Below are 20,441 nucleotides of genomic sequence, written 5' to 3'. Positions count from 1 at the left end.
GTACTAAGGCACCCAGACATGGACAAGCCCTTCATAATACAGGCAGATGCAAGTGATGTGGCAGTGGGGGCTGTGCTATTACAAGAAAATGATGATGCAGTATTGCAACCCTGTGCATATACATCCAAGAAACTCACGGAAACAGAACAGCGCTGGCCCGTATGGGAGAAGGAGGCTTATGGGATACGTTGGCATTACTCACATGGCGACAGTTCCTGGAAGGCAACAAAATCCCCTTCCAGGTGTGGACTGATCACAAAAATTTGGAAGCCCTGAAACTTCCAGGAAACTCAATCCCAAACAAGCCCGCTGGTCCCAGCATTTTCACCAATTCCAATTTAAGCTCAAACATTTACCAGGAAGAAAGAACTTCCTGGCAGATGCACTATCTCGCATGCCCCAATATAACAGCGCACGAACCACAGACTCTAGACCAATAATGGCAGAGTCACAACTGGCAGCACCAGTAACCACAAGAACCCAAGCCAAATTAAAACCACAACTGGACAGCCAAACTGGAATTGAATTCAGAAAAAGTTTGGAAACAGATGATTGGTTCCAGAAAAACAAAAATGTGTGCACAATGAGAGACGGGTTGCCTTGGATAGGGGAAAAGTTATATATACCAACAACTCAAAGAGTAATTTTCATGCACCTTTGCCATGACACAAAATCAGCAGGGCATTTTGGATTTGTAAAAACTTTACATTTAATTAAACGGCAATTTTGGTGGCCATCCATGAAAAAGGACATTGAAAGTTATATAGCCAGTTGTCCAAAATGTGCCACGGCAAAGAGGTTGCAAGGGAAAGTGCCAGGACTATTGCAAACAGTGGCAAGTCCCTCAGCCCCCTGGAGAGAAATAGCCATGGATTTTATAGTGGAATTGCCAGAAAGCAATGGGAATACTGTGGTCTGGACGGTCACGGACTTGTTTTCCAAACAGGTGCACTTTATCCCTTGCCAAAAGATTCCCACTGCAAAAGCCTTAGCAAAACTTTTCATCCAACACATTTACAGATTGCATGGGGCACCCCAACGCATCATCTCTGACAGGGGGGTGCAATTTACGTCTGCATTTTGGAAGGAATTTTTATCCCTCTTAGGAACCACTCAGGGACTGACATCTAGCCACCACCCTCAGGAAATGGGGGGGCTGAAAAAATGAACTCAGTACTTAAGCAATATTTAAGATGTTTTCTTAGTTTCCAGCAGACCGAGTGGGCGGACTTACTCCCCTTTTGCAGAAGTTGCCTACAATAATGCAGTCCACTCCAGCACAGGTTACACTCCTTTTCAAATAGCCACCGGTCAAAGTTTCAACCCCAAACGAACCAACGATCCCCTCGCTGAAAGAATGGATGGAAAAATTACAAAACACCTGGCCAATAGTCAGAAAAGCACTAGATGAAGCTAGGCAGGCTTACAAAACACAAGCCGATAAAAAAAGGGTTGAGCCTACACCATTCATTATAGGAGAAATGGTGTACTTATCTACAAAATACCTAAAGTCCCTACAGCCCTGTAAAAAACTTGGACCAAAATACATAGGACCTTTTCCAATTAAAAGAATCATAAATCCAGTAACAGTAGAATTAGAATTACCCAAAAATCTCAGGCAAATACACCCAATTTTTCATTGCAGCTTGCTGAAAAGAGAGCATCAGTCACCTCTACGGCCAAAAATCCCCCCCCCACCACCTCCAATCATGGTGGAGGGTGAACAACACTTCGAAATAAAGGAAGTCCTTGACTCTAGGAGATATCATGGAGCAACTCAGTACCTAGTTGCCTGGAAACACCTCCCTCCCTCACAAAATGAGTGGGTCCATAAACGTCATGTCAGAGCCCCGAAGCTATTGAAGAAGTTTCACACAGAGTATCCTAACAAGCCTGACTAAATTTTATACTTGTGTTTTCTTTCAGGTGGATCTCTCTTATTTTTAAGAGGGGCCGGATGTCAGAATCCAATCATATTTCATCTTTAATTATCAAATATAGAAACTCCCAATTCTGCCTTCTTTGGATTCTGCCATAAGAGGGAGAGAAGGGGGAGAACAAAAGGGCTTTATGGCCCTCACTTCCTTCAGTAGACTTCAAAGAGCTGAATGCTGAATGTGTGTTTATTGTAACCTATTGTAACCTCAAAGCGTTAACACCAGAGAACATTAGCATTAACAAAGAAGAGTATTTGCCTTTCATGTAGTTATCTGAAGTCTCCATCCAGACGGAAGAAAGAAGAAACGGGGTGGAATTGTGATACTTGAAACTATCACTGGGAAGGGGGGTTGATTGGGTGGGACTACTGGGGAACCCCTTAAAACCTTGAATGGGAGAGCTTGGACCCCAAGTCCTGTCTAGCATGCCTGCAACCATTTTCTCTTAATAAAGGATTCCTGTTGGAAGAACTATTCCAAGAGTTCTGTCTTCTTAAGATGCAAAGTGGGGTATTCCAATTTGTTTCAGAATGAATGGACAAATGCTGATTAATACTTACATTTCCTGAATCTGGGTACACTATTAGAATATCATCACATACGTGAAGAATGGCCTTATTTGTGCAGTTGACAGCTAATTATTCACCTAACAGAAAACTGTTGGTGATATTAGAATCCAACAGTCCGATATCAACATGTTTTAGAATCAGTGTATAAACCTCAGTACTATCTATGTTGCCGGAGGACCAGGTTAGCTGTGACAACATCTTTATAATTCAGTGTTTTTTATAAATAACTTTTAACAGGAGTGGGAGGCATGATTAGAATCCTGTCATGGGATAAGGGGATTTGCATCTCCCCTTATGATACCAGTTGATGATGATGATGGTGGTGGTGGTGATGATGATCTTGTTTTCCTTTTTCTGCTCCTTCTCTTTCTTTTTCAATTATGGAAATATTGCTTGATTCAGCAATGCAAATTGAAACCTGGGGATTCATATTCATTGATTTGAAGTAGTCCAGAAGTAGCATGCTGAAGCTTCCAGCATGATATAATGATAAACGTGTTTCTAAGCCATATAAATAAGCTATAAAAATATTATGAAGCACTGATAACAAGCTTATATTTCACTGAAACATTTCTCTCTTATAACAGAGGGGCTCACACTTAACAGAAGTTTTCTCTGACAGAAAAGCAAAATAATTATGTTCCCTTATATTGTAGAAATATTTTTAGGTTTTATAGATCTTACTGCTTAAATTACTTTTTTAAAAAGATGGGGCAAGGGTTGTCAAAGGCAACTGCTTTCTGTGCAGCCTGCCTAATTCTTTGCATTGTGCTAGCTTGCTGCTGCTAGCTAACATGACGTGAAAGCCTCATTGCTGCCACTACTATCTAGAAGTGACCAAACCTCACCAATGTATCCCTCTTGATGTTCCACTGAAACCAGTGAAAAGGGCATTCTTCCAAGAAGGACATAACTTGCCCACAAACTATTCCACTTGTCCTAAAAACTGGGTGATCAGAGACTGCAAAGCTACATTATTTCAAAAGGACAAATCAGTAAATATTATACCATGATTGACCTTCCAGAAATGCGAGGGGGTAAGGACATTTTAAATATAGTTTGTGAAGCTTTTATTTAAAAAGAATTTCTCCTGCATCAACTCTTTGTTGAAAGCTGCTGTGCTGTCCTTTCCTCAAATACGCTATATTTATCTTTCAACAAATTTAGAGGAAATATATCTGAAGAACCACTTATCCTGACATGAATCTACATGGACACCCTCAGTACAGTAGACCTTCTCAAAAAAGTTTTCATTTCCGAGAATATGTTTATCAGGAAGATGGAAAAAAGCTATTCCTTGGGTTCTTCCCCTGTTTTGAAGTGCATTTCTTCAGGAGCTGTACTCAGCCCCCACTTGTCCGCTTTTAGGAAAAGGATGAATAGCTTCCTCTTTCACCAGGCCTTTTTATTTTGAGCTAGCTGACACTGAGTTTAAATTGTGTGTGTGTGTGTGTGTTTCTTTTTAAAAAATTCTTATTCCTATCTTGAGGACGAGTGAGGGGCACACCTCTGACAGCAACTTCAGGAAGGATGGGGGCAACAAGGAGGAGAAGGGATGAATCTGGGGGTGGATTAGCGAGCAGACCAGCTGACCATGGACAGACAGGGTGGGGTGGTAGGATGCGTCAGGGGAAATTGGAAGCAACAGGGTTGGTAAGGACAGTGCGTTCGGGTCAGTGTCATCAGGGGAAGGTGACAATGAGGGGGCATTGGGAATGCCAGACCTGACCGTACGATCCAAAACACGTAGGACAGGGATACCAAACAAGATAGGATTAGCCAAGAGGGGGAAGGAGGGGGGGAGGATAAAAAAGGGGAGAGGCTGGACTTAAATAGGAGCTGGTGGATATTCCAACTGACCGTAGGTAGACGGGGCAGAGAGATGGGACACGCAAAGCCAGGTGTGAAAGGAAATTGGGGGAGTTAAGGCTAACAAGGACAAGAGGGGCTGAGCCTAAGAGCAAGCCAATAGGCATCCCCACCAGTTGTGGGCAGAAGGATGAGGCACGATGGAGTGTGCACACACCTGGGGGTGGGGGGAAATCGGAGGAAAAAAGATTGACAGGAATGGATGACGGAAGGCAGGAACAGCCTGTAGACTAACGGGCTAGAAAGGAAGGTGGCGCAGCAGTTAGAGTGCAGTACTGCAGGCCACTTTAGCTGACTGTGTTCAGCAGATCAGCAGTTCAAATCTTACCGGCTCAAGGTTGACTCAGCCTTCCATCCTTTCGAGGTAGGTAAAATGAGGACCCAGATTGTTGGGGGCAATGTAAATATATATATATACATTGCTTACTGGTGTACACCACTTAGAGAGTGCTTGCACTTAAAGCGGTATATAAGTCTCATAAATAAATAAATGGGAGCACTGATGGCAAGCCTTTTGGAACACTGGGTCTGAATGCGCAGCCTGGAATGAGCAGGAGGGAGCGGTTAGAGAGCACACCGGCAGCAATCATCTTCAGGCTGGGGTCTTTGGCTTTGTGCTTGTGCGAGCAAAGTGTGATCGGAGCTGCCGTCTCTCTATAAATATTGGTGGGGGTGTGTGGAGTGCTGGCTTAGTTGCTGTAGGTGGGTTGGTTGGCTGTGTTGGAGTTATTGTTTGCAGATTGTTTGGCTGTTTCATAACATCCTGAGTAGTTGAAATGCTGGCTGTGTCCCCATTAGTCTTTTGTGTTGTAATGACCTGGGTAATAAGCTGTGTGGTGACATCCTGTGTGGTGACATCCTGGCTGTGAGATCTAATGTAGTGATATCCTGAGTTCTGTGTTGCAACATCCTGGGTGGTAGGCTGTGTTGTAACATCCTGAGCTTTAGTGTTGTAACCTCCTGAATTCTATGATGTGATGTCCAGAGCAGAACAACATGAATAAACATGATGTTACCTCCTGCCTACCAGACATCTGGAAACTAGCCCTAATCAACAAACGACTCCTAGCCACAAAAACTGACTCCGGACCCAGAACAACACAGTACGCCACCACCATTCACCCTCACCAGACCCAAACCCAAGCCCAAACCATCCCTCAGACGAAATGCAACCACCATCCAGAAGCCAAACCATGACGACATCACCAGCTGCTGCACCTGCCTCCAACCCCCACACAAAGCAAATGGACACACGTCATGAATACAGAGCTAGACCGCAAACTTGGAGCCAAACCAAAGCCCGGTATGTTACATCACAGCCTTCTATTCTATTCTATTCTATTCTATTCTATTCTATTCTATTCTATTCTATTCTATTCTATTCTATTCTATTTCTATTTCTATTTCTATTTCTATTCTCAATTTTCTTAATAAAAGCCTATATTATTATTTAAAATAAAGCTATATTTTTTAAAAATATATTATCTATGAATAAACATGGCTAAATTGTCAGTACTTGATCCAAAAACTTCAGCTACCACATATGGGGAAGTAAGGATGAGTAGAGGTCTTGATTACACATACATTACACAGAGCTGAAGCAGTGAGAATCAGACAGACTTTTGCTGGAAAAGTGATTATTTTGGGATATATACATTGACATTTCAAGAAGTGCTACAAGTGATATGTGTAAGATGCTTATTGAAGACTATATATTCCCTAAGATCATAATTACTGAATGTTTATCCTAACTCGGTATTACTTTAAGATGTCTTTGGCAGAGAAATATGTATAAAAGGTGACTAAAGAATCAAGTAATAACTATACATATAACTGAACAGACAATTAATTGGAAGCATCTAAATAATTTGGTAGGTAGATATTGAAATCTTTCAAGCCATTCTCCTTGGTTCAATTAATGTAAAACATGCAGTATTGACAAATGTAGCACTTTCAGCCATCTCTACAGAGTATCAGAGGAGGCGGCTACTAAAGCCAGGTGCAAAATCTAGATATACTATATGTATTCTAATAATAACAGCACAGTCATTCCAAACCTGTGCTGGCAAAAACAGTTATTTGCTGAAGTCTTTCCTTGAGTCTAGCAACTAAGAATTGTGTAGAATGTGAAGAAACAATCTAACCCTAGAAATATGTTCAAGAAATAAAGCTGATAAGTTTATACATGAAATCAGTGAGAATGTTTTGCCTTCTAATAAAAAGATTTCCCATCTACCATAGGCAGACTCATCTTTCCTTGCCTTATAAGCAACATTATTGTGGTATATCTGTTGTTCCTAGGCAGTTTAATCAGCTGTTTTCAGTTGGGGTGAGATGTTTCCATCCAAAGAAATAAAACTTCCTAAAGGTAATGATTGGAAGAGCCAATTAATAGCTGTGTTAGCTCTCTCAGTTTATACTTCAGTTTCAAAAATGTACAGTACAGTCTGCACTGTCAGCAGGGCAGAACTAGAAATGGGAGCATTAATATTCAGAGTTACAGTCAACAGAGATATACTTAACAGAGCTGAGAACATAAAGCGGATGGATCATTTCTTCCAGATCTGATTTAATGCTGTTTAAGTTTCCTATTTCCATTTGTTCCCATATCCTCTTATCAGAGACAATCTTAAGATATAGCAAGTCTTCTTTTGTTACAATGTTGTAAACAGTCCAGGTAATATTCCACACTGTTTATGGAAAAGCAAATATAGCTGTGACAACAGCCATCTGGAAATAAACTGATGTCTAAACCTATGGTATGAATTAATATCCCAAAGAACTAGATGCGTGCCATCCCAAAACTATTTTGAATGGTGTTTATATTACATCACACAAAAATATTAATATCAATATATTAGGCATTAATTTCAAGGAGTTCTGTCCTGTAAATTTATCTATCAAAAATGTGGACATTCAATTTTCAAACATAACATGAATCCTGGTGGCAAGTAGTTAAAGTGCAGCATTGCAGGCAAACTCTGCCCACAGTCTAGAGTTTGATCCTAGCAGGGCTCAATAAGACCTGGTCTTATTTTTGGGGAAACACAGTATCTCTTAGAAAGTTTATAATCCATCTGCAAGTGTGGTGAGGCACAGCTAGTAAAGGAACACTTTAATTAGTTTGACTGAAGTAACTTATCGGCATATATTAATGCATCAGGCTTCCTAAAGGTTCACACTAAAAGTTCATCCCACAAAGCTGTTTGGTGATTGAGATATATATATATATATATATAAATTTGGATTGCTAGCAAAGAATTAAGGGAGAACTGGAATAGCTATTTCGAACTCTTTAGCTCTTTTCAACCAGACATACCCTTCTGAGATTCGAACCTGGGCTGTCTGCATGTTAGGCAGCTGTATTAAACCTCTAGGCCACAGGATGTAACATACAGCATTCTAGATAACTCCTCCCCTGTTTCTTCCCTCCCTAACACAGCTGACAAAAGTGAGACAGAGCCTGTGGCCTAGAGGTTTAATACATATATATATATATATGGGACGACCCCTCCGTTCTATAATGCCGACCGAGTTGGGGATGTATGGGGTGTGGGATAGCTCTAGGAGTGACTGCGAGTTGATGGACACTCTGGAGAGCGGAGAGAAGAGCGAACCCGGATGGAGGAATGCGCGAGAGGGCGGAGCTTGCGGGATCAGCCTACCGCGCCTCACATCAACAGCACCCATTGACTCCAAAGATCCTTGTCACAGGCACGCAAGAATGAGAGGCAACGGAGCGAGGAGGGGAATGGAAGAGGAATGCTGTGACGTTCGGAAAGATCGTAACCCCACCTCCCCCCAGATCGAGGCCTCTGATTATAACGCAGGGAAAAAGAGCGCAGAAGACGAAAGAAAGGGGGGGAGCATGTTAACTGGGTTTGGCCACATCTACGAGACTGGTTGCATGGACAAACAACTTATTGAATCATCCCAGCTTACTACTACACCCCAGTTAACCCAGAGTGGCACATGTGACCATCTTGACAGCAGTTGGGCACAAGGGGGAGGTACTAGGGATGAAAGGGAAAACATTCAGAGAGAGAATAGTCGTGCAGATGTGGATTGGGAGAAGGAGAAATGCAAACCACTAGATAAACCCGAGGGAGAGAACAGAGACAATCAGAGAGACAAGGAGGTTGCTCCACCTACTTTAGAGCTCAAAGAAAAGAAGGCAAATGAGGACACACGCGAAAAAAAGGGGTTCAGGAAGAAACGAGTCACCGGAGCACAATCCAACCAATTAGGTCCGATGACGAGATCGGGGAGCCAGGCGCAGACTTTGGCTTGCTTATAAGAGACTCTCTCACTCCCTGGCGTTTTAAGCCCTGAGGATGCCGGCAGGTGACGGCGAAAGCTTGGCGGTTTTAAATTAAACTTTTATAGTTTTATCACCCTGGTGCTCACCTTATTTTATATATATATATATATATATGTATATATGTAGGTCTTTGATTGTTTGGGTTTTCTCCCGCGTAAAATTGGAAGTGTCTTGGCGATGTTTCGACGAAGTCCCATTCATCATCTTCAGGCTGGTGTTTTCAGCTTCGTGCTTTGAGCAGCAATGTGTGGTCTTAGCTGTTTCTTCCTTTTAACTGCCAGTGGGGGTATGAACTGATTGGGTGGGAGCTTGGCTGTGTTCTGATTGGGTGGAGGTGTGTTCTGAATGGTTAGGGGCTTGGCTGTGCTCTGATTGGCTGGGGGAGTGTTCTGTTTGGTTGTGCTCAGGTTAGTCTGAGTTGCAGAGGGGTTTAAGATTTTGGGCTGCCTTGCTATTTTTTGGCTTCGCGTTCGTGGTTGTGCCTCCTCTTCATGGAGGGTGTCAGTTTGCTTCATGTATGGATTGGAGGGGTTTAAAGTGGCTAATGATGCAGCTGTGGTCTGGCTTCTGGTTTGTGGTCGTGCCTCGTCATCGGTGTGGCTTTGGGTTTGTTTTTTGCGTGGATGTGTGGTGGTGACATCCTGTGTGGTTTTTGTGAGTATGGGTCTGGTATCATTTGTTGTGTTAGGGAGTCGTTTGTCAATTAGGGCGGGTTTCCAAATGGCTGGTAGGCGGGAGGTATCATCTCGCTTGTTCATGCTGTGTGGGCGTTTTTCTATCTCGATGGCTTCTCTGATTATTCTGTTATTAAAATGTTCACTTTTGGCAATGGTTCTGGTATTTTTAAAGTCAATTTCATGTCCTGTGGCTTTAAGGTGTTGGACCAGGGAAGATGTTGGTTCCTCTTTTTTGACTGAGTTCTTATGTTCTTCAATGCGTGCACTTATTCTTCTGTTGGTTTGTCCGATGTATGTGGTGGGACAAGTGGTGCATGGGATTTCGTATACTCCTTGATTTTCTAATTCAATTTTATCTTTGGGGTTTCTAAGGATGGTGGATATTTTTCTGTTTGTGCAAAATGCTGTTTTGATGTTGTGTTTATGGAGGATCTTACTGATTCTGTCTGTGGTGCCTTTTATGTATGGGAGGAGGGATTTGCCGTTTTCTTGTTCTTTGTCTTGGATTTTAGTGGGGGTTTCTTTTTGGATTAGGTTTGTAATCTTATTTCTATGGAATCCATTGGATGTTAGTACATTGGTGAGAGTGTGTAGTTCGGGTTTTAGGTGTTGTTCGTCAGCTAAGCGTTTTGTTCTGGAGATGAGTGTCTTGGCTACAGAGTTGATCTGTGCTGGGTGGTGGTGTGAGAGAGCGTGCAGATAGCGGTTTGTGTGTGTTTTCTTCTGGTAGATGGTGTGTCCTAGGGAGCCATTGGATTTCTTGTAGACTAAGACATCCAGGAAGGGAAGTTGGTTGTTAGCTTCTGTTTCCATGGTGAACTGTATTTTGGGGTGTAGGCTGTTGAGGTGTGTGAGGAAGTTGTCCAGTTTTTCTTTCCCATGTGGCCAGATTATGAAGGTGTCGTCTACGTATCTGAGCCAGAGTTTGGGTTTGTGATCCGATTTTTCTAGAGCTTGGGTTTCAAAGTGTTCCATGTAGAGGTTGGCAATGACAGGTGAGAGGGGTGATCCCATGGGTGCTCCTTCTGTTTGTTTGTATTTTTGTCCATTATAGATGAAGTATGTGTTGGATAGGCAGTGGTTGGTCAGATCTAAGATGTGTTTGGGGGGGGGTTATATTGTTTTTTGATAGCTGTCAAGGCTTCTTTGATAGGCACTTGGGTGAAGAGGGATATGACATAATCTGGCCACATGGGAAAGAAAAACTGGACAACTTCCTCACACACCTCAACAGCCTACACCCCAAAATACAGTTCACCATGGAAACAGAAGCTAACAACCAACTTCCCTTCCTGGATGTCTTAGTCTACAAGAAATCCAATGGCTCCCTAGGACACACCATCTACCAGAAGAAAACACACACAAACCGCTATCTGCACGCTCTCTCACACCACCACCCAGCACAGATCAACTCTGTAGCCAAGACACTCATCTCCAGAACAAAACGCTTAGCTGACGAACAACACCTAAAACCCGAACTACACACTCTAACCAATGTACTAACATCCAATGGATTCCTCAGGTTTTCGCGGGTATTTGTATGTAGGTCTTTGGTTGTTCGGGTTTTCTCCCGCATAAAATTGGAAGTGTCTTGGCGACGTTTCGACGAAGTCCCATTCGTCATCTTCAGGCTGGTGTTTTCAGCTTCGTGCTTTGAGCAGCAATGTGTGGTCTTAGCTGTTTATTCCTTTTAACTGCTAGTGGGGGTATGAACTGATTGGGTGGAAGCTTGGCTGTGTTCTGATTGGGTGGAGGTGTGTTCTGAATGGTTAGGGGCTTGGCTGTGCTCTGATTGGCTGGGGGAGTGTTCTGTTTGGTTGTGCTCAGGTTAGTCTGAGTTGCAGAGGGGTTTATATATGAAGGAAGTTTTTCAGACAGATGTCTAACATTTTTTAACTGCTATACTGCAGTTTTACTTTTTACAATCTCTTTTGCCTTGCAGCCCCCAACTAGGGGCGTTAAGCAGGCTCAAGTCGCAACTGCGAAACATTACAAATCCAAATTTCTTTTTCTGACAAAGAATTAAAGAATTAAATCGGGAGACTAAGATGGCCATTTCGAGCTCATTCTGCTCTCTTCAGTTAGCCACACCCTTTATGGGATTCGAACCTGGGCAGTTTACATACTAGGCTGTGATTTAACCACCAAGCCATAGGCTCTCCTCCCTCTTTGCCAGCTGAGTCAAGGGAGTATATGCAGGAAGTTTTTCAGACAGTTGTCTAATTGATCACACCTTGACATTTTTTAACTGCTATACTGCAGTTTTACTTTGTACACTTTGTATAGTGTAATATACATTTCAGTATGAAACTAAAAGTAACTCAATTAAAATGTTTCTATTCAGAGATATTAAGAAATAAACTGCCATCATTTTTTCTACTGCATAAACTCTTTTTTAAAAAATAAATACAGCATTAATAAATTCATTTCCAGTCATAAAACAACTGGACCCCAACCTCAACAATCTTAAAATTCTTTAGATGCATTAAATTTTGGCATTTTAAAAAATTGTATTGCCACTGTTTTCAATACTACAGAACAGAACAGAACAGAATAACAGAGTTGGAAGGGACCTTTGAGGTCTTCTAGTCCAATCCCCTGCTCAATCAGGAGATCCTATAGCATTCCAGACAAATAGCTAGCCAGTCTCTTCTTAAAAGCCTCTAGTGATGGAGCACCTACAATTTCTAGTTCCATTGTTTAATTGTTCTCACTGTTAGGAAATTCCTCCTTAGGTTTACGTTGCTTCTCTGCTTGATTAGAACATAGACTAACATAATTGTGACAGGCCCAATTTTAACTTCTTGAAGATTAATTATTCAAGAAACAATGTGACAGGCAATGTCAGGTAAAAAAGCTGAAGTAAAACTTGAGGGAGTCAACCTAAATTTAACGTGGCGCATTAGAACACAGGACCTGCCACATATACAGTAGTGTCTGTTTAACTCACCAGTTCAACATGACAATTAGAACTATCGCTCTATTATTAATTTAAGGGTCAAAGAGATTCTTACAATTTTAGCACTGAAAAAGAAGCTGGAAGGAAAATTCCATCACTAGCAGAGCTTCCCAGAGCTTTATGCAGCTGAAGGATGCCTCCCACACACACCATCTGCACTCACATCAAAGATATCAGGTATTCTTCTCTGCAACATCTTGTTCCTCTTTCCTTACACATGCATGCTTACACCTTTTCCCTTCTTCTCTTATTAGTAGGCCACAGAATATTTTTTTTCAAAAAAAGTTTAAATACTATGTTATTTCCAATTTCAAACATGTTAAGCATTGCATTAATAGTGTATTAACATTTCTTCACATTTGATATGGTCAATATCATATTAAAATTTATGGGCTGATTTTTAATTCAATTCCCACCCAAAAGAAGCAGCATGGGAAATCATATTTAAAAAAATTAAAAAGAACTACATTGTTCAACATAAATGGAAGGCTCATGATGAATCATGGAGAAGAATTTCACTGCATGAATTACATGCTCACAATTGTTCTTTAAATAAGAAGGCTCTGAATCATTTAAAGCTTTGGATCTGGTAAAGGTAAAGCTGAAGGGCTGAGTTCAATTCCAGGTGATCTCCTTGGTATACTCCTGTAGCTTTCTTAGTGATAAAATGGTGGTGCCCCCAAAACATTCTTCTGTTTAGTTTTTTGGCTTCCTAATCAAGCCTACAGTCTTCCAAATCTAGGGATTTCCTGGTAGTTTTCAATCCCAGTCCTAAACAACCAAATACTACTTAGCCTTTTCTCAATTGGTTAGTGTGATGACTGGCACTTTAAATAGTATTCAGAACAATATAAGGATATTGATGAATATCAACTAATAACAAAACATGGTAAAAGTAACACACTGCTGAGATAAAGGTCTGCACAACATTAGTTTATAGATAATTCAGTTTTCTTCCTTTTTATCTTCCCTGTCTGTCTGTGTGAATGAAAAACAGACACAACTTGCAAATGACAGAATGCATGATTTTTCATAGACTTCTTTCTCTCAATGAAGAAATTTAATAGCCAAAATATATCTTGATGACAGACAAGAGCACAACTAAACAGCAGACTAAAAAGTTCTGAGACTGACACTTGATAATTGTTTTCTGCATTTTTTTGCAAAGCAGAAAATTATCCTGAAAATGGTATTCAAGTTGGTATGACTGTTGTTACATCATTTCTGGCCTGTTTCACACATTATATTAAGACTTAATGTGAATTTGGCACATGTTGTTTGAATCAGTCTTATAATCTGTGGGTTATAAATCATGGATTATCTTGTGAATTGAGCCAGTTGTGACTTATAAGAAGATGGCTTGCACCCATCTGCTGTTGATTGTTGTATTATAATCAATAAAAAATATATGAACCCAGCACTTGGTTATTCTGATCTGCAAAAGTACATGATGTCACTATATGATTAGCTGGGATTATAATAAAAATTTACTTACAAAATGCATGGACATATACATAAATTATAAAGTTAGTTAAAACCATATTATAAAATAAAATGACTGACAACAAATAAGTAGCCCCAGTGCTCAGAATCACATTATAACTAAACATTAAAATTATAAATTAAAGTTCTATAGAATAGTTTTGTTTTTACTACTTTCTTGAAAACTACCATCCTATTACCCAGGGATAAATAGAAGATAAACAGAAAAACATTGCCTCCTGACCCTCTATCCCAAATGTCACATGGAGAGGGTATCTTAATATTCCAGTTTCTAGACAGATCAGTTCTATTTGAACTTGGTGAAGCTGGTGATAATCAGTACCTTCAATTTATCTACTAACAATCAATGCAGCACCCAGAACACTGATATTATGTGATTATGGAATCTTTTACCTCACAAATGGTAGTCTACTATACTACTTCAGTCTTCAATTGCTTCAGGTCTTTAGTCTTCAAAGCATGTGGTACACATTGCAGCAATTTAACCTAGAACTCATAAGAGCATAGGTATCAAATGCCACTTGAGGCATGAATTCTATCAATTATTTAACTCTCACAGAATTTAACCAGTTTAACCAATTTAAAATGGAATACTTTTCTTCATCCGGCTTAATTTTTATGCTATACATTTCTAAGTAAAACACTTAACTCTCCAATTGGACTTTAAAGGTATATCATTTTGGCTACATTATATCCAAATATTTCCCCTGTATTATATTATTTAGATAAGAGTGACGCTATTCCAGTTCATTTTTGGCACAAGTCATACACTGTTTAACTTTCATGACCTTACAAGTAATATGTAATTATCAGAGGAACAAAAAATAGACAGACTACACATTTAGGATTCCAGATTATCATCCCTCTTGGCTATAACTATCAGATCCAGTTTAAGCAGTATGAACAGATTTTACTCCCAATCCACTTTAAAAAAAATACCAAAGAGTTAAAGAAAAATCACAGTATTTTTGCTATTTTTAAACAAATACATGAAATGTTTCTAAGCTCTGTTTCATAGACATATGCAGCTGATTTACCCTTAACTAAAGAAAATGAAACATTGGATATTTGAGTGTGCTTAATTATTGTCTTCTATGTATACAGAAGGTTAGTGGAAAAATATGAACTTTGTGGCAATTAATTCACTGCTTGTGAAAATCCCATCACAAGTGTCACTGAAAATGTTCAGTCAAGAGTTATATCTATACTTCTGAATTATATCCATTCCTGCTTTAAACAAACTAGCTGATGACTAGATCTTTCTTTCTCTTTCAGAAAAATCCAGGTCTTACCTGAATCTTTGCCAGAATCTCCTGGAATAGTCAATATATTGAAACAAATGGCAGATTCATATCAAAACCTTAGTTTCAAATCCCCAAAGAATTCCACATAAGGTATTATTTCCCATAAAAATATTTGACCATTTTTTAAGAAATTGGATTGCTCAAAGTGGTAAGTAATCATTCTTTGTGCTAGTGGGTGTGCTTTATTCTGATTTAATCAAGACGTCTCCTCATTAAAAATCCATGGAAATATTTTATGTCATGAAGATTATATAGAGGGAAGCAGAATAAAATAATGCAAAGGCTAAGTGTCATGTATGAAATAGTACCTAGTACTATTATCCTAGTATCCTTCAACAATAAATTGGGATTTATTTATTTTTTTGATTCATATGCCATTTTTCTTTCAGTCCAGAATGGTGTACATATCCTCTCCCCTTTTATTTCTTCACAAATATTATTCTACATGGTAGGATGAACTAGGGACACTGGCCCAAAATCACAAGTTGGCTACATACTCATATTATTGCATTTCTGTTGGAAAAACATGAGCTCAACACAGGAAAATATGAGAAAGAAAATTCAAAATTGTCTTGCCTTGACTTTCTTTTGAGGGAAGGGGAAATTACTTCCCTTATCTAATAGCCAAATCAATTAACTAGAATTTTAGTATTTCTTTTCTCTGATCTACTTCAAAGGACTGACAATTTCTGAAAACTATACCTGGACACTTAACAAAACTATATCCCCTATGACTCTCCCCAACAATTACCTTATAAGGGAAACAGGAGTCTGCTTAATGAACAATGATGATGTTCTTGTTTCAGAACCTGTCAAAGATGAACTAGCTCGCTGCTATTTTTTTTAACCATGATGATGAAACATTTAGATTGCTAGGGACTATTCGCCCAATCTCTTGATTTGGTGACTTGTCAACTTCAATGCACAAGTGGTGACTCTGAAATGCAGCTTCAAATGGAAGTGAGAAATATTTCATAAGTCAAAAGACTCAGAGTTTAACAAAACAATCCATTCTTTTCTCATAAGAGATCCCAATGGAAGAGAAACTATATTAAGAACTCTAATTTCTTAAAGCCCATTATGGTCTGCTTTTTGACCTTGGTAAGACCACAGGAGACAGGAATTGTGTCACTGAAAGCCCATGTTCGGGTTTCCAGCAGTCTAAGCTTTTTTATTGTGAGCATGAGACAACTCTTGGGCTGAACAAGCAGTATGCTTAAGAAATGAGTCTTCTTTCTTATAAGATCATTCAAGATTGGAAGATATCAAGAGAAACGTATGCACATGTATATTTTTCACCTTTATTTTTTTTATTTTATCTATTTATTTAGTAGATTTATGTGCTGCCCAAATCATCTAGCTGCAATCCTTATCTTGAAGCAGGTCCCACGTTTTTGCATCAGATGTCTTTGAATATGTTTGACCTCCATCCCTCAATCTGAAGTCTATTGAATATATGGAAAGATGAAAGGAATAATTTGCCTCATACAAGTCCTCTGCTTGCAATAAAAGTTCTAATAAAATTTCACATTCCAATTATACCACTCTCAAGTGAGACCAATGAAGACTTTTCTGCAGCATGTCTTTATCACCCAGTGGCACATAATTGGGTATGCCAAAATATGGTCAAATCCATGTAATTTTGCCTTTGTTAAGAATGTAACTTCAGATTGTGAGGGGGATGTGGTTAGAAATGTTCTTAAAAGAGAAGACAAGGAGGAGAAGCCAATACTTTTCATGGCAAGGAAGAACCTAGGGAAAAAAGCAGGAATTGGCAGGGAATTAGATTTTTACCAAGAAAAGTAAACTAAGAACGGTAAGTGGTTTGCCTAAATTTATTATTGTAAAGAAAAAATTACAGAATAATAGAATAACAGAGTTGGAAGGGATCTTGGAGGTCTTTTAGTCCAACCCCCTGCTCAGGCAGGAAACCCTCTACTATTTCAGACAAAGAGTTGTCCAGTCTCTTCTTAAAAACATCTAGTGTTTGAGTATTAACAACTTCTGAAGGCAAGTCATTTCCAATTGTTCTAACTGTCAAGGAATTTTTTCTTAGTTCTGGTTTGGTTCTCTACTTGATTAGTTTTCATCCATTGCTTCTCCCTTCAGGTGCTTTGGAGAATAGATTGACCTCCTCTTCTTTGTGGCAGAACCTTAGATATTCAGCAACCATAGCCTTAATAGTCTTACCCAGCTATCAGTATGAAGCCACTTTAGAAGTTAGAAGTCTGAGTTAACTTGCCCACAGGGAATCTTTTGGAAATGGCAGATAAGCAGAATTTCCATCTGAAATCTAAAGTCCTACAGTTTGGAGGTAGAGCATGGCAATATTTTCCCTTTTCTGTCCCCACCTCCTAAAACCTAAATATGTAACTTTAGAAAGCTTCTTCATTTTAACACAAAAAATGGAAAATTATCATTGTTTTCTTTATGACATAATTTTTTTTTTCCAACTACCAGATCTCATGAGTTTATGCTTTTTTTTTATTAAAAAGTTTTATAAGTTTTACAAAAAAAACAAAACAATACAAAAACAAAAAACAACATATACAAAGAAAAAACTAAACATTACACAACAAAACCCCCCTTCCCCAACCCCCGCCCAAACACCCCCCCTTCCCCCCCCGAGCTTCCCAGAGCAGAATATAGGCTTAATTAAAAAACCAATTAAAAAATTATGTTTATAAAAAAAAGAAAATATAACAATAAAATATATATGTATATATATAAAAATAAAGATTATGAAAAGGCTATATAATATTTTTTTATATCCAGTTTAAATTGTATAAATTTTATCCACTTATCCCAAACAGCAAGAAATTTCTCTTGCGTTTGTTCCTTTAAAAAAGCCGAAATCTTTGCCATTTCCGCCAAATAAGACACTTTAAGAAACCACTCTTGCAAGGTAGGCAAAGATTCCTTCTTCCAATATTGCCCTACTAACAGCCTTGCGGCTGTAATCAAATTTAACATCAATATAACCTCCTTTGTATCACAATCAGTAACTATACCCAACAAAAATAATTGCGGAGTAAATTTTACCCTCCTTCTAAAAATTCTCTGGATATTCCACCATATCTTAATCCAAAATGCTTTTATCTCTCTGCACGACCACCAAATATGATAATAAGTAGCGTCCATACAACCACATCTCCACCATTTAGGTTGTAAGTCAGGGACATAAGAGACATTTTTTGTGGATCAAGGTGCCATCTATAAAACATTTTATAAAAATTCTCCCTTAAGTTCTGTGCTTGTGTAAATTTGACATTTCTGACCCAAATGGTTTCCCAGGTATCCAATGGAACTGGCTCACCAAAGTTCTGCGCCCATCTGATCATACAATCTTTAATTAGTTCCGTTTCTGAGTCCAATTCAACTAAAACCCCATAAATCCTCTTAATGTGGGTTTGTCTTTGATCCTTTACTTGCTTAATAAAATTTTCATCTTCTCTAAGGAAACCCACCTTACAATCCACCTTCCATCTATCTACTAATTGCCTATATTGGAACCAAGAATAAATAATATTTTCTTGTGCTAACTCTTCCCGTGACTTAAACTGCCAGTTTAGCCCATCCCATCTAAGTAGCTGTCTATAAGACACCATATCCATTTTAGCACCTCTTTTTATTCCTTCTATCGCATGCCAAGGTATAGCCCATAATGGTACTTTAAAATCACTTTTATAATATTTTCTCCAAATCCTAAGTAAAGAAATTCTTAAAATATGAGCTTTAAAGATCCAATCCATTTTTTATTAAATATTAAATAGGCATGCCACCCAAAAAGTAAATCCCATCCCTCTAGATGGAGTATCTCAGGATTTGTCAAATTTATCCAATCACTAATTAGTGTTAGAACCACCGCATCATAGTATAATTTCAAATTCGGTACCTTGAGTCCACCCCTCTCATGGAAGTCTTGCATAATTTTAAACTTAACCCTTGGCTTTTTCCCTGCCCAAATGAATTTATTGAGGCCTTTCTGCCATTCACTTAGATTAATCTCATTCTTCAAAATCGGTAGCATTTGAAACAAAAAGAGAAACTTGGGTAGAATATTCATTTTTATCACTGCAATTCTTCCCATGAGGGATAATTGCAACTTCTCCCAATTCTTCAAGTCTTTCTGTACCCTAACCCACAACCTTTCATAGTTATTTTTAAATAATTTTGCATTAGAAGCAGATAACATCACCCCCAAATATTTTACCTTATTAACAATTTCAAAACCCGTCAAATTAACCAAAGTCTGCTTCTCCTGACTAGTCATATTTTTAGGTAGAATTTTAGTCTTATTAACATTAATCTTGAAACCCGAAACCAAACCATAATAATGAATCAATTGTAATAACTTTACTACAGAATAAGTAGGTTGCGACAAAGTAACCACCAAGTCATCCGCAAAGGCTCTTAACTTATATTCTTTTTTGTTAACTTCTATTCCTTTAATTTCCTGCGACTCTCGAATTTTGATCAACAATATTTCCAATGTTAAAACAAACAACAACGGTGATAGTGGACATCCCTGCCTAGTACCTTTCTCTATTGTAAAAACCTCTGACAAACCTCCATTAACAATAAGTTGTGCCGTTTGTTTTTGATATATTACCGTAAGGGCTTGTACTATCTTTTCACCAAAATTCATCTCTTCCATTACTCTTAACATAAAATGCCAATTCAGTTGATCAAAAGCTTTTTCAGCATCTAAAAATATCAGCCCTGCAGGAACTTGGTTGTTCTTATCTAAGTATTCTAATAAATTGATAATTTGTCTAACATTATTTTTCATATACCTTCCAGTTATAAACCCAGATTGATCTTTATGCACAAGGTAATGCACAACCCTCATAAGCCTATTTACTAAAATTTTTACAAATATCTTATAATCCACATTTAAAAGAGATATAGGCCTATAATTCTTTGGTAAGGTAAGATCTTGATCCTCCTTTGGAATCAATGATATAAAAGCACTACGCCATGAAGGAGGAATCTCTAGACCCTGTAAAATATCATTAAAAAGATCACCTAATGGTTGAATCATCTCCTCCATTAGAGCTTTATAATAAACAGCAGTTAACCCATCCGTACCCGGTGCTTTCCCTGGTTTCAATTGTTGAATTGCTAACGCAATCTCCTCCTTAGTAATTAAGCCATTAATTTCCTGTTTCTGATCCTCTGTCAGTTTGGGGAAACTAGCCTCACTTAAATATTTATTTATATCTAAGATTTGCACATCGGTAGATTTATATAATTTTTGGTAATAATCCAAAAAAGATTTCTTAATCAATTCCTTCTGGGA

At 38.7% G+C, this 20,441-nt stretch overlaps 1 protein-coding gene across 8 annotated transcripts in view; it reads right to left on the bottom strand.

Moving 5' to 3' along the window:
- Window positions 1-20,441, bottom strand: part of HTR4 (5-hydroxytryptamine receptor 4) — a 238,347-nt gene that overhangs the window by 155,522 nt on the left and 62,384 nt on the right. The window lies entirely within an intron of this gene.

This window comes from Crotalus tigris, unplaced genomic scaffold, assembly GCF_016545835.1.
Source record: "Crotalus tigris isolate CLP2741 ecotype Arizona unplaced genomic scaffold, ASM1654583v1 scf7180000017568.12009008, whole genome shotgun sequence".
Classification (NCBI taxonomy): Eukaryota; Metazoa; Chordata; class Lepidosauria; order Squamata; family Viperidae; genus Crotalus; species Crotalus tigris.
The sequence above is the reverse complement of the archived record's forward strand: the minus strand, read 5'-3'. Positions and strand labels throughout refer to the sequence as shown.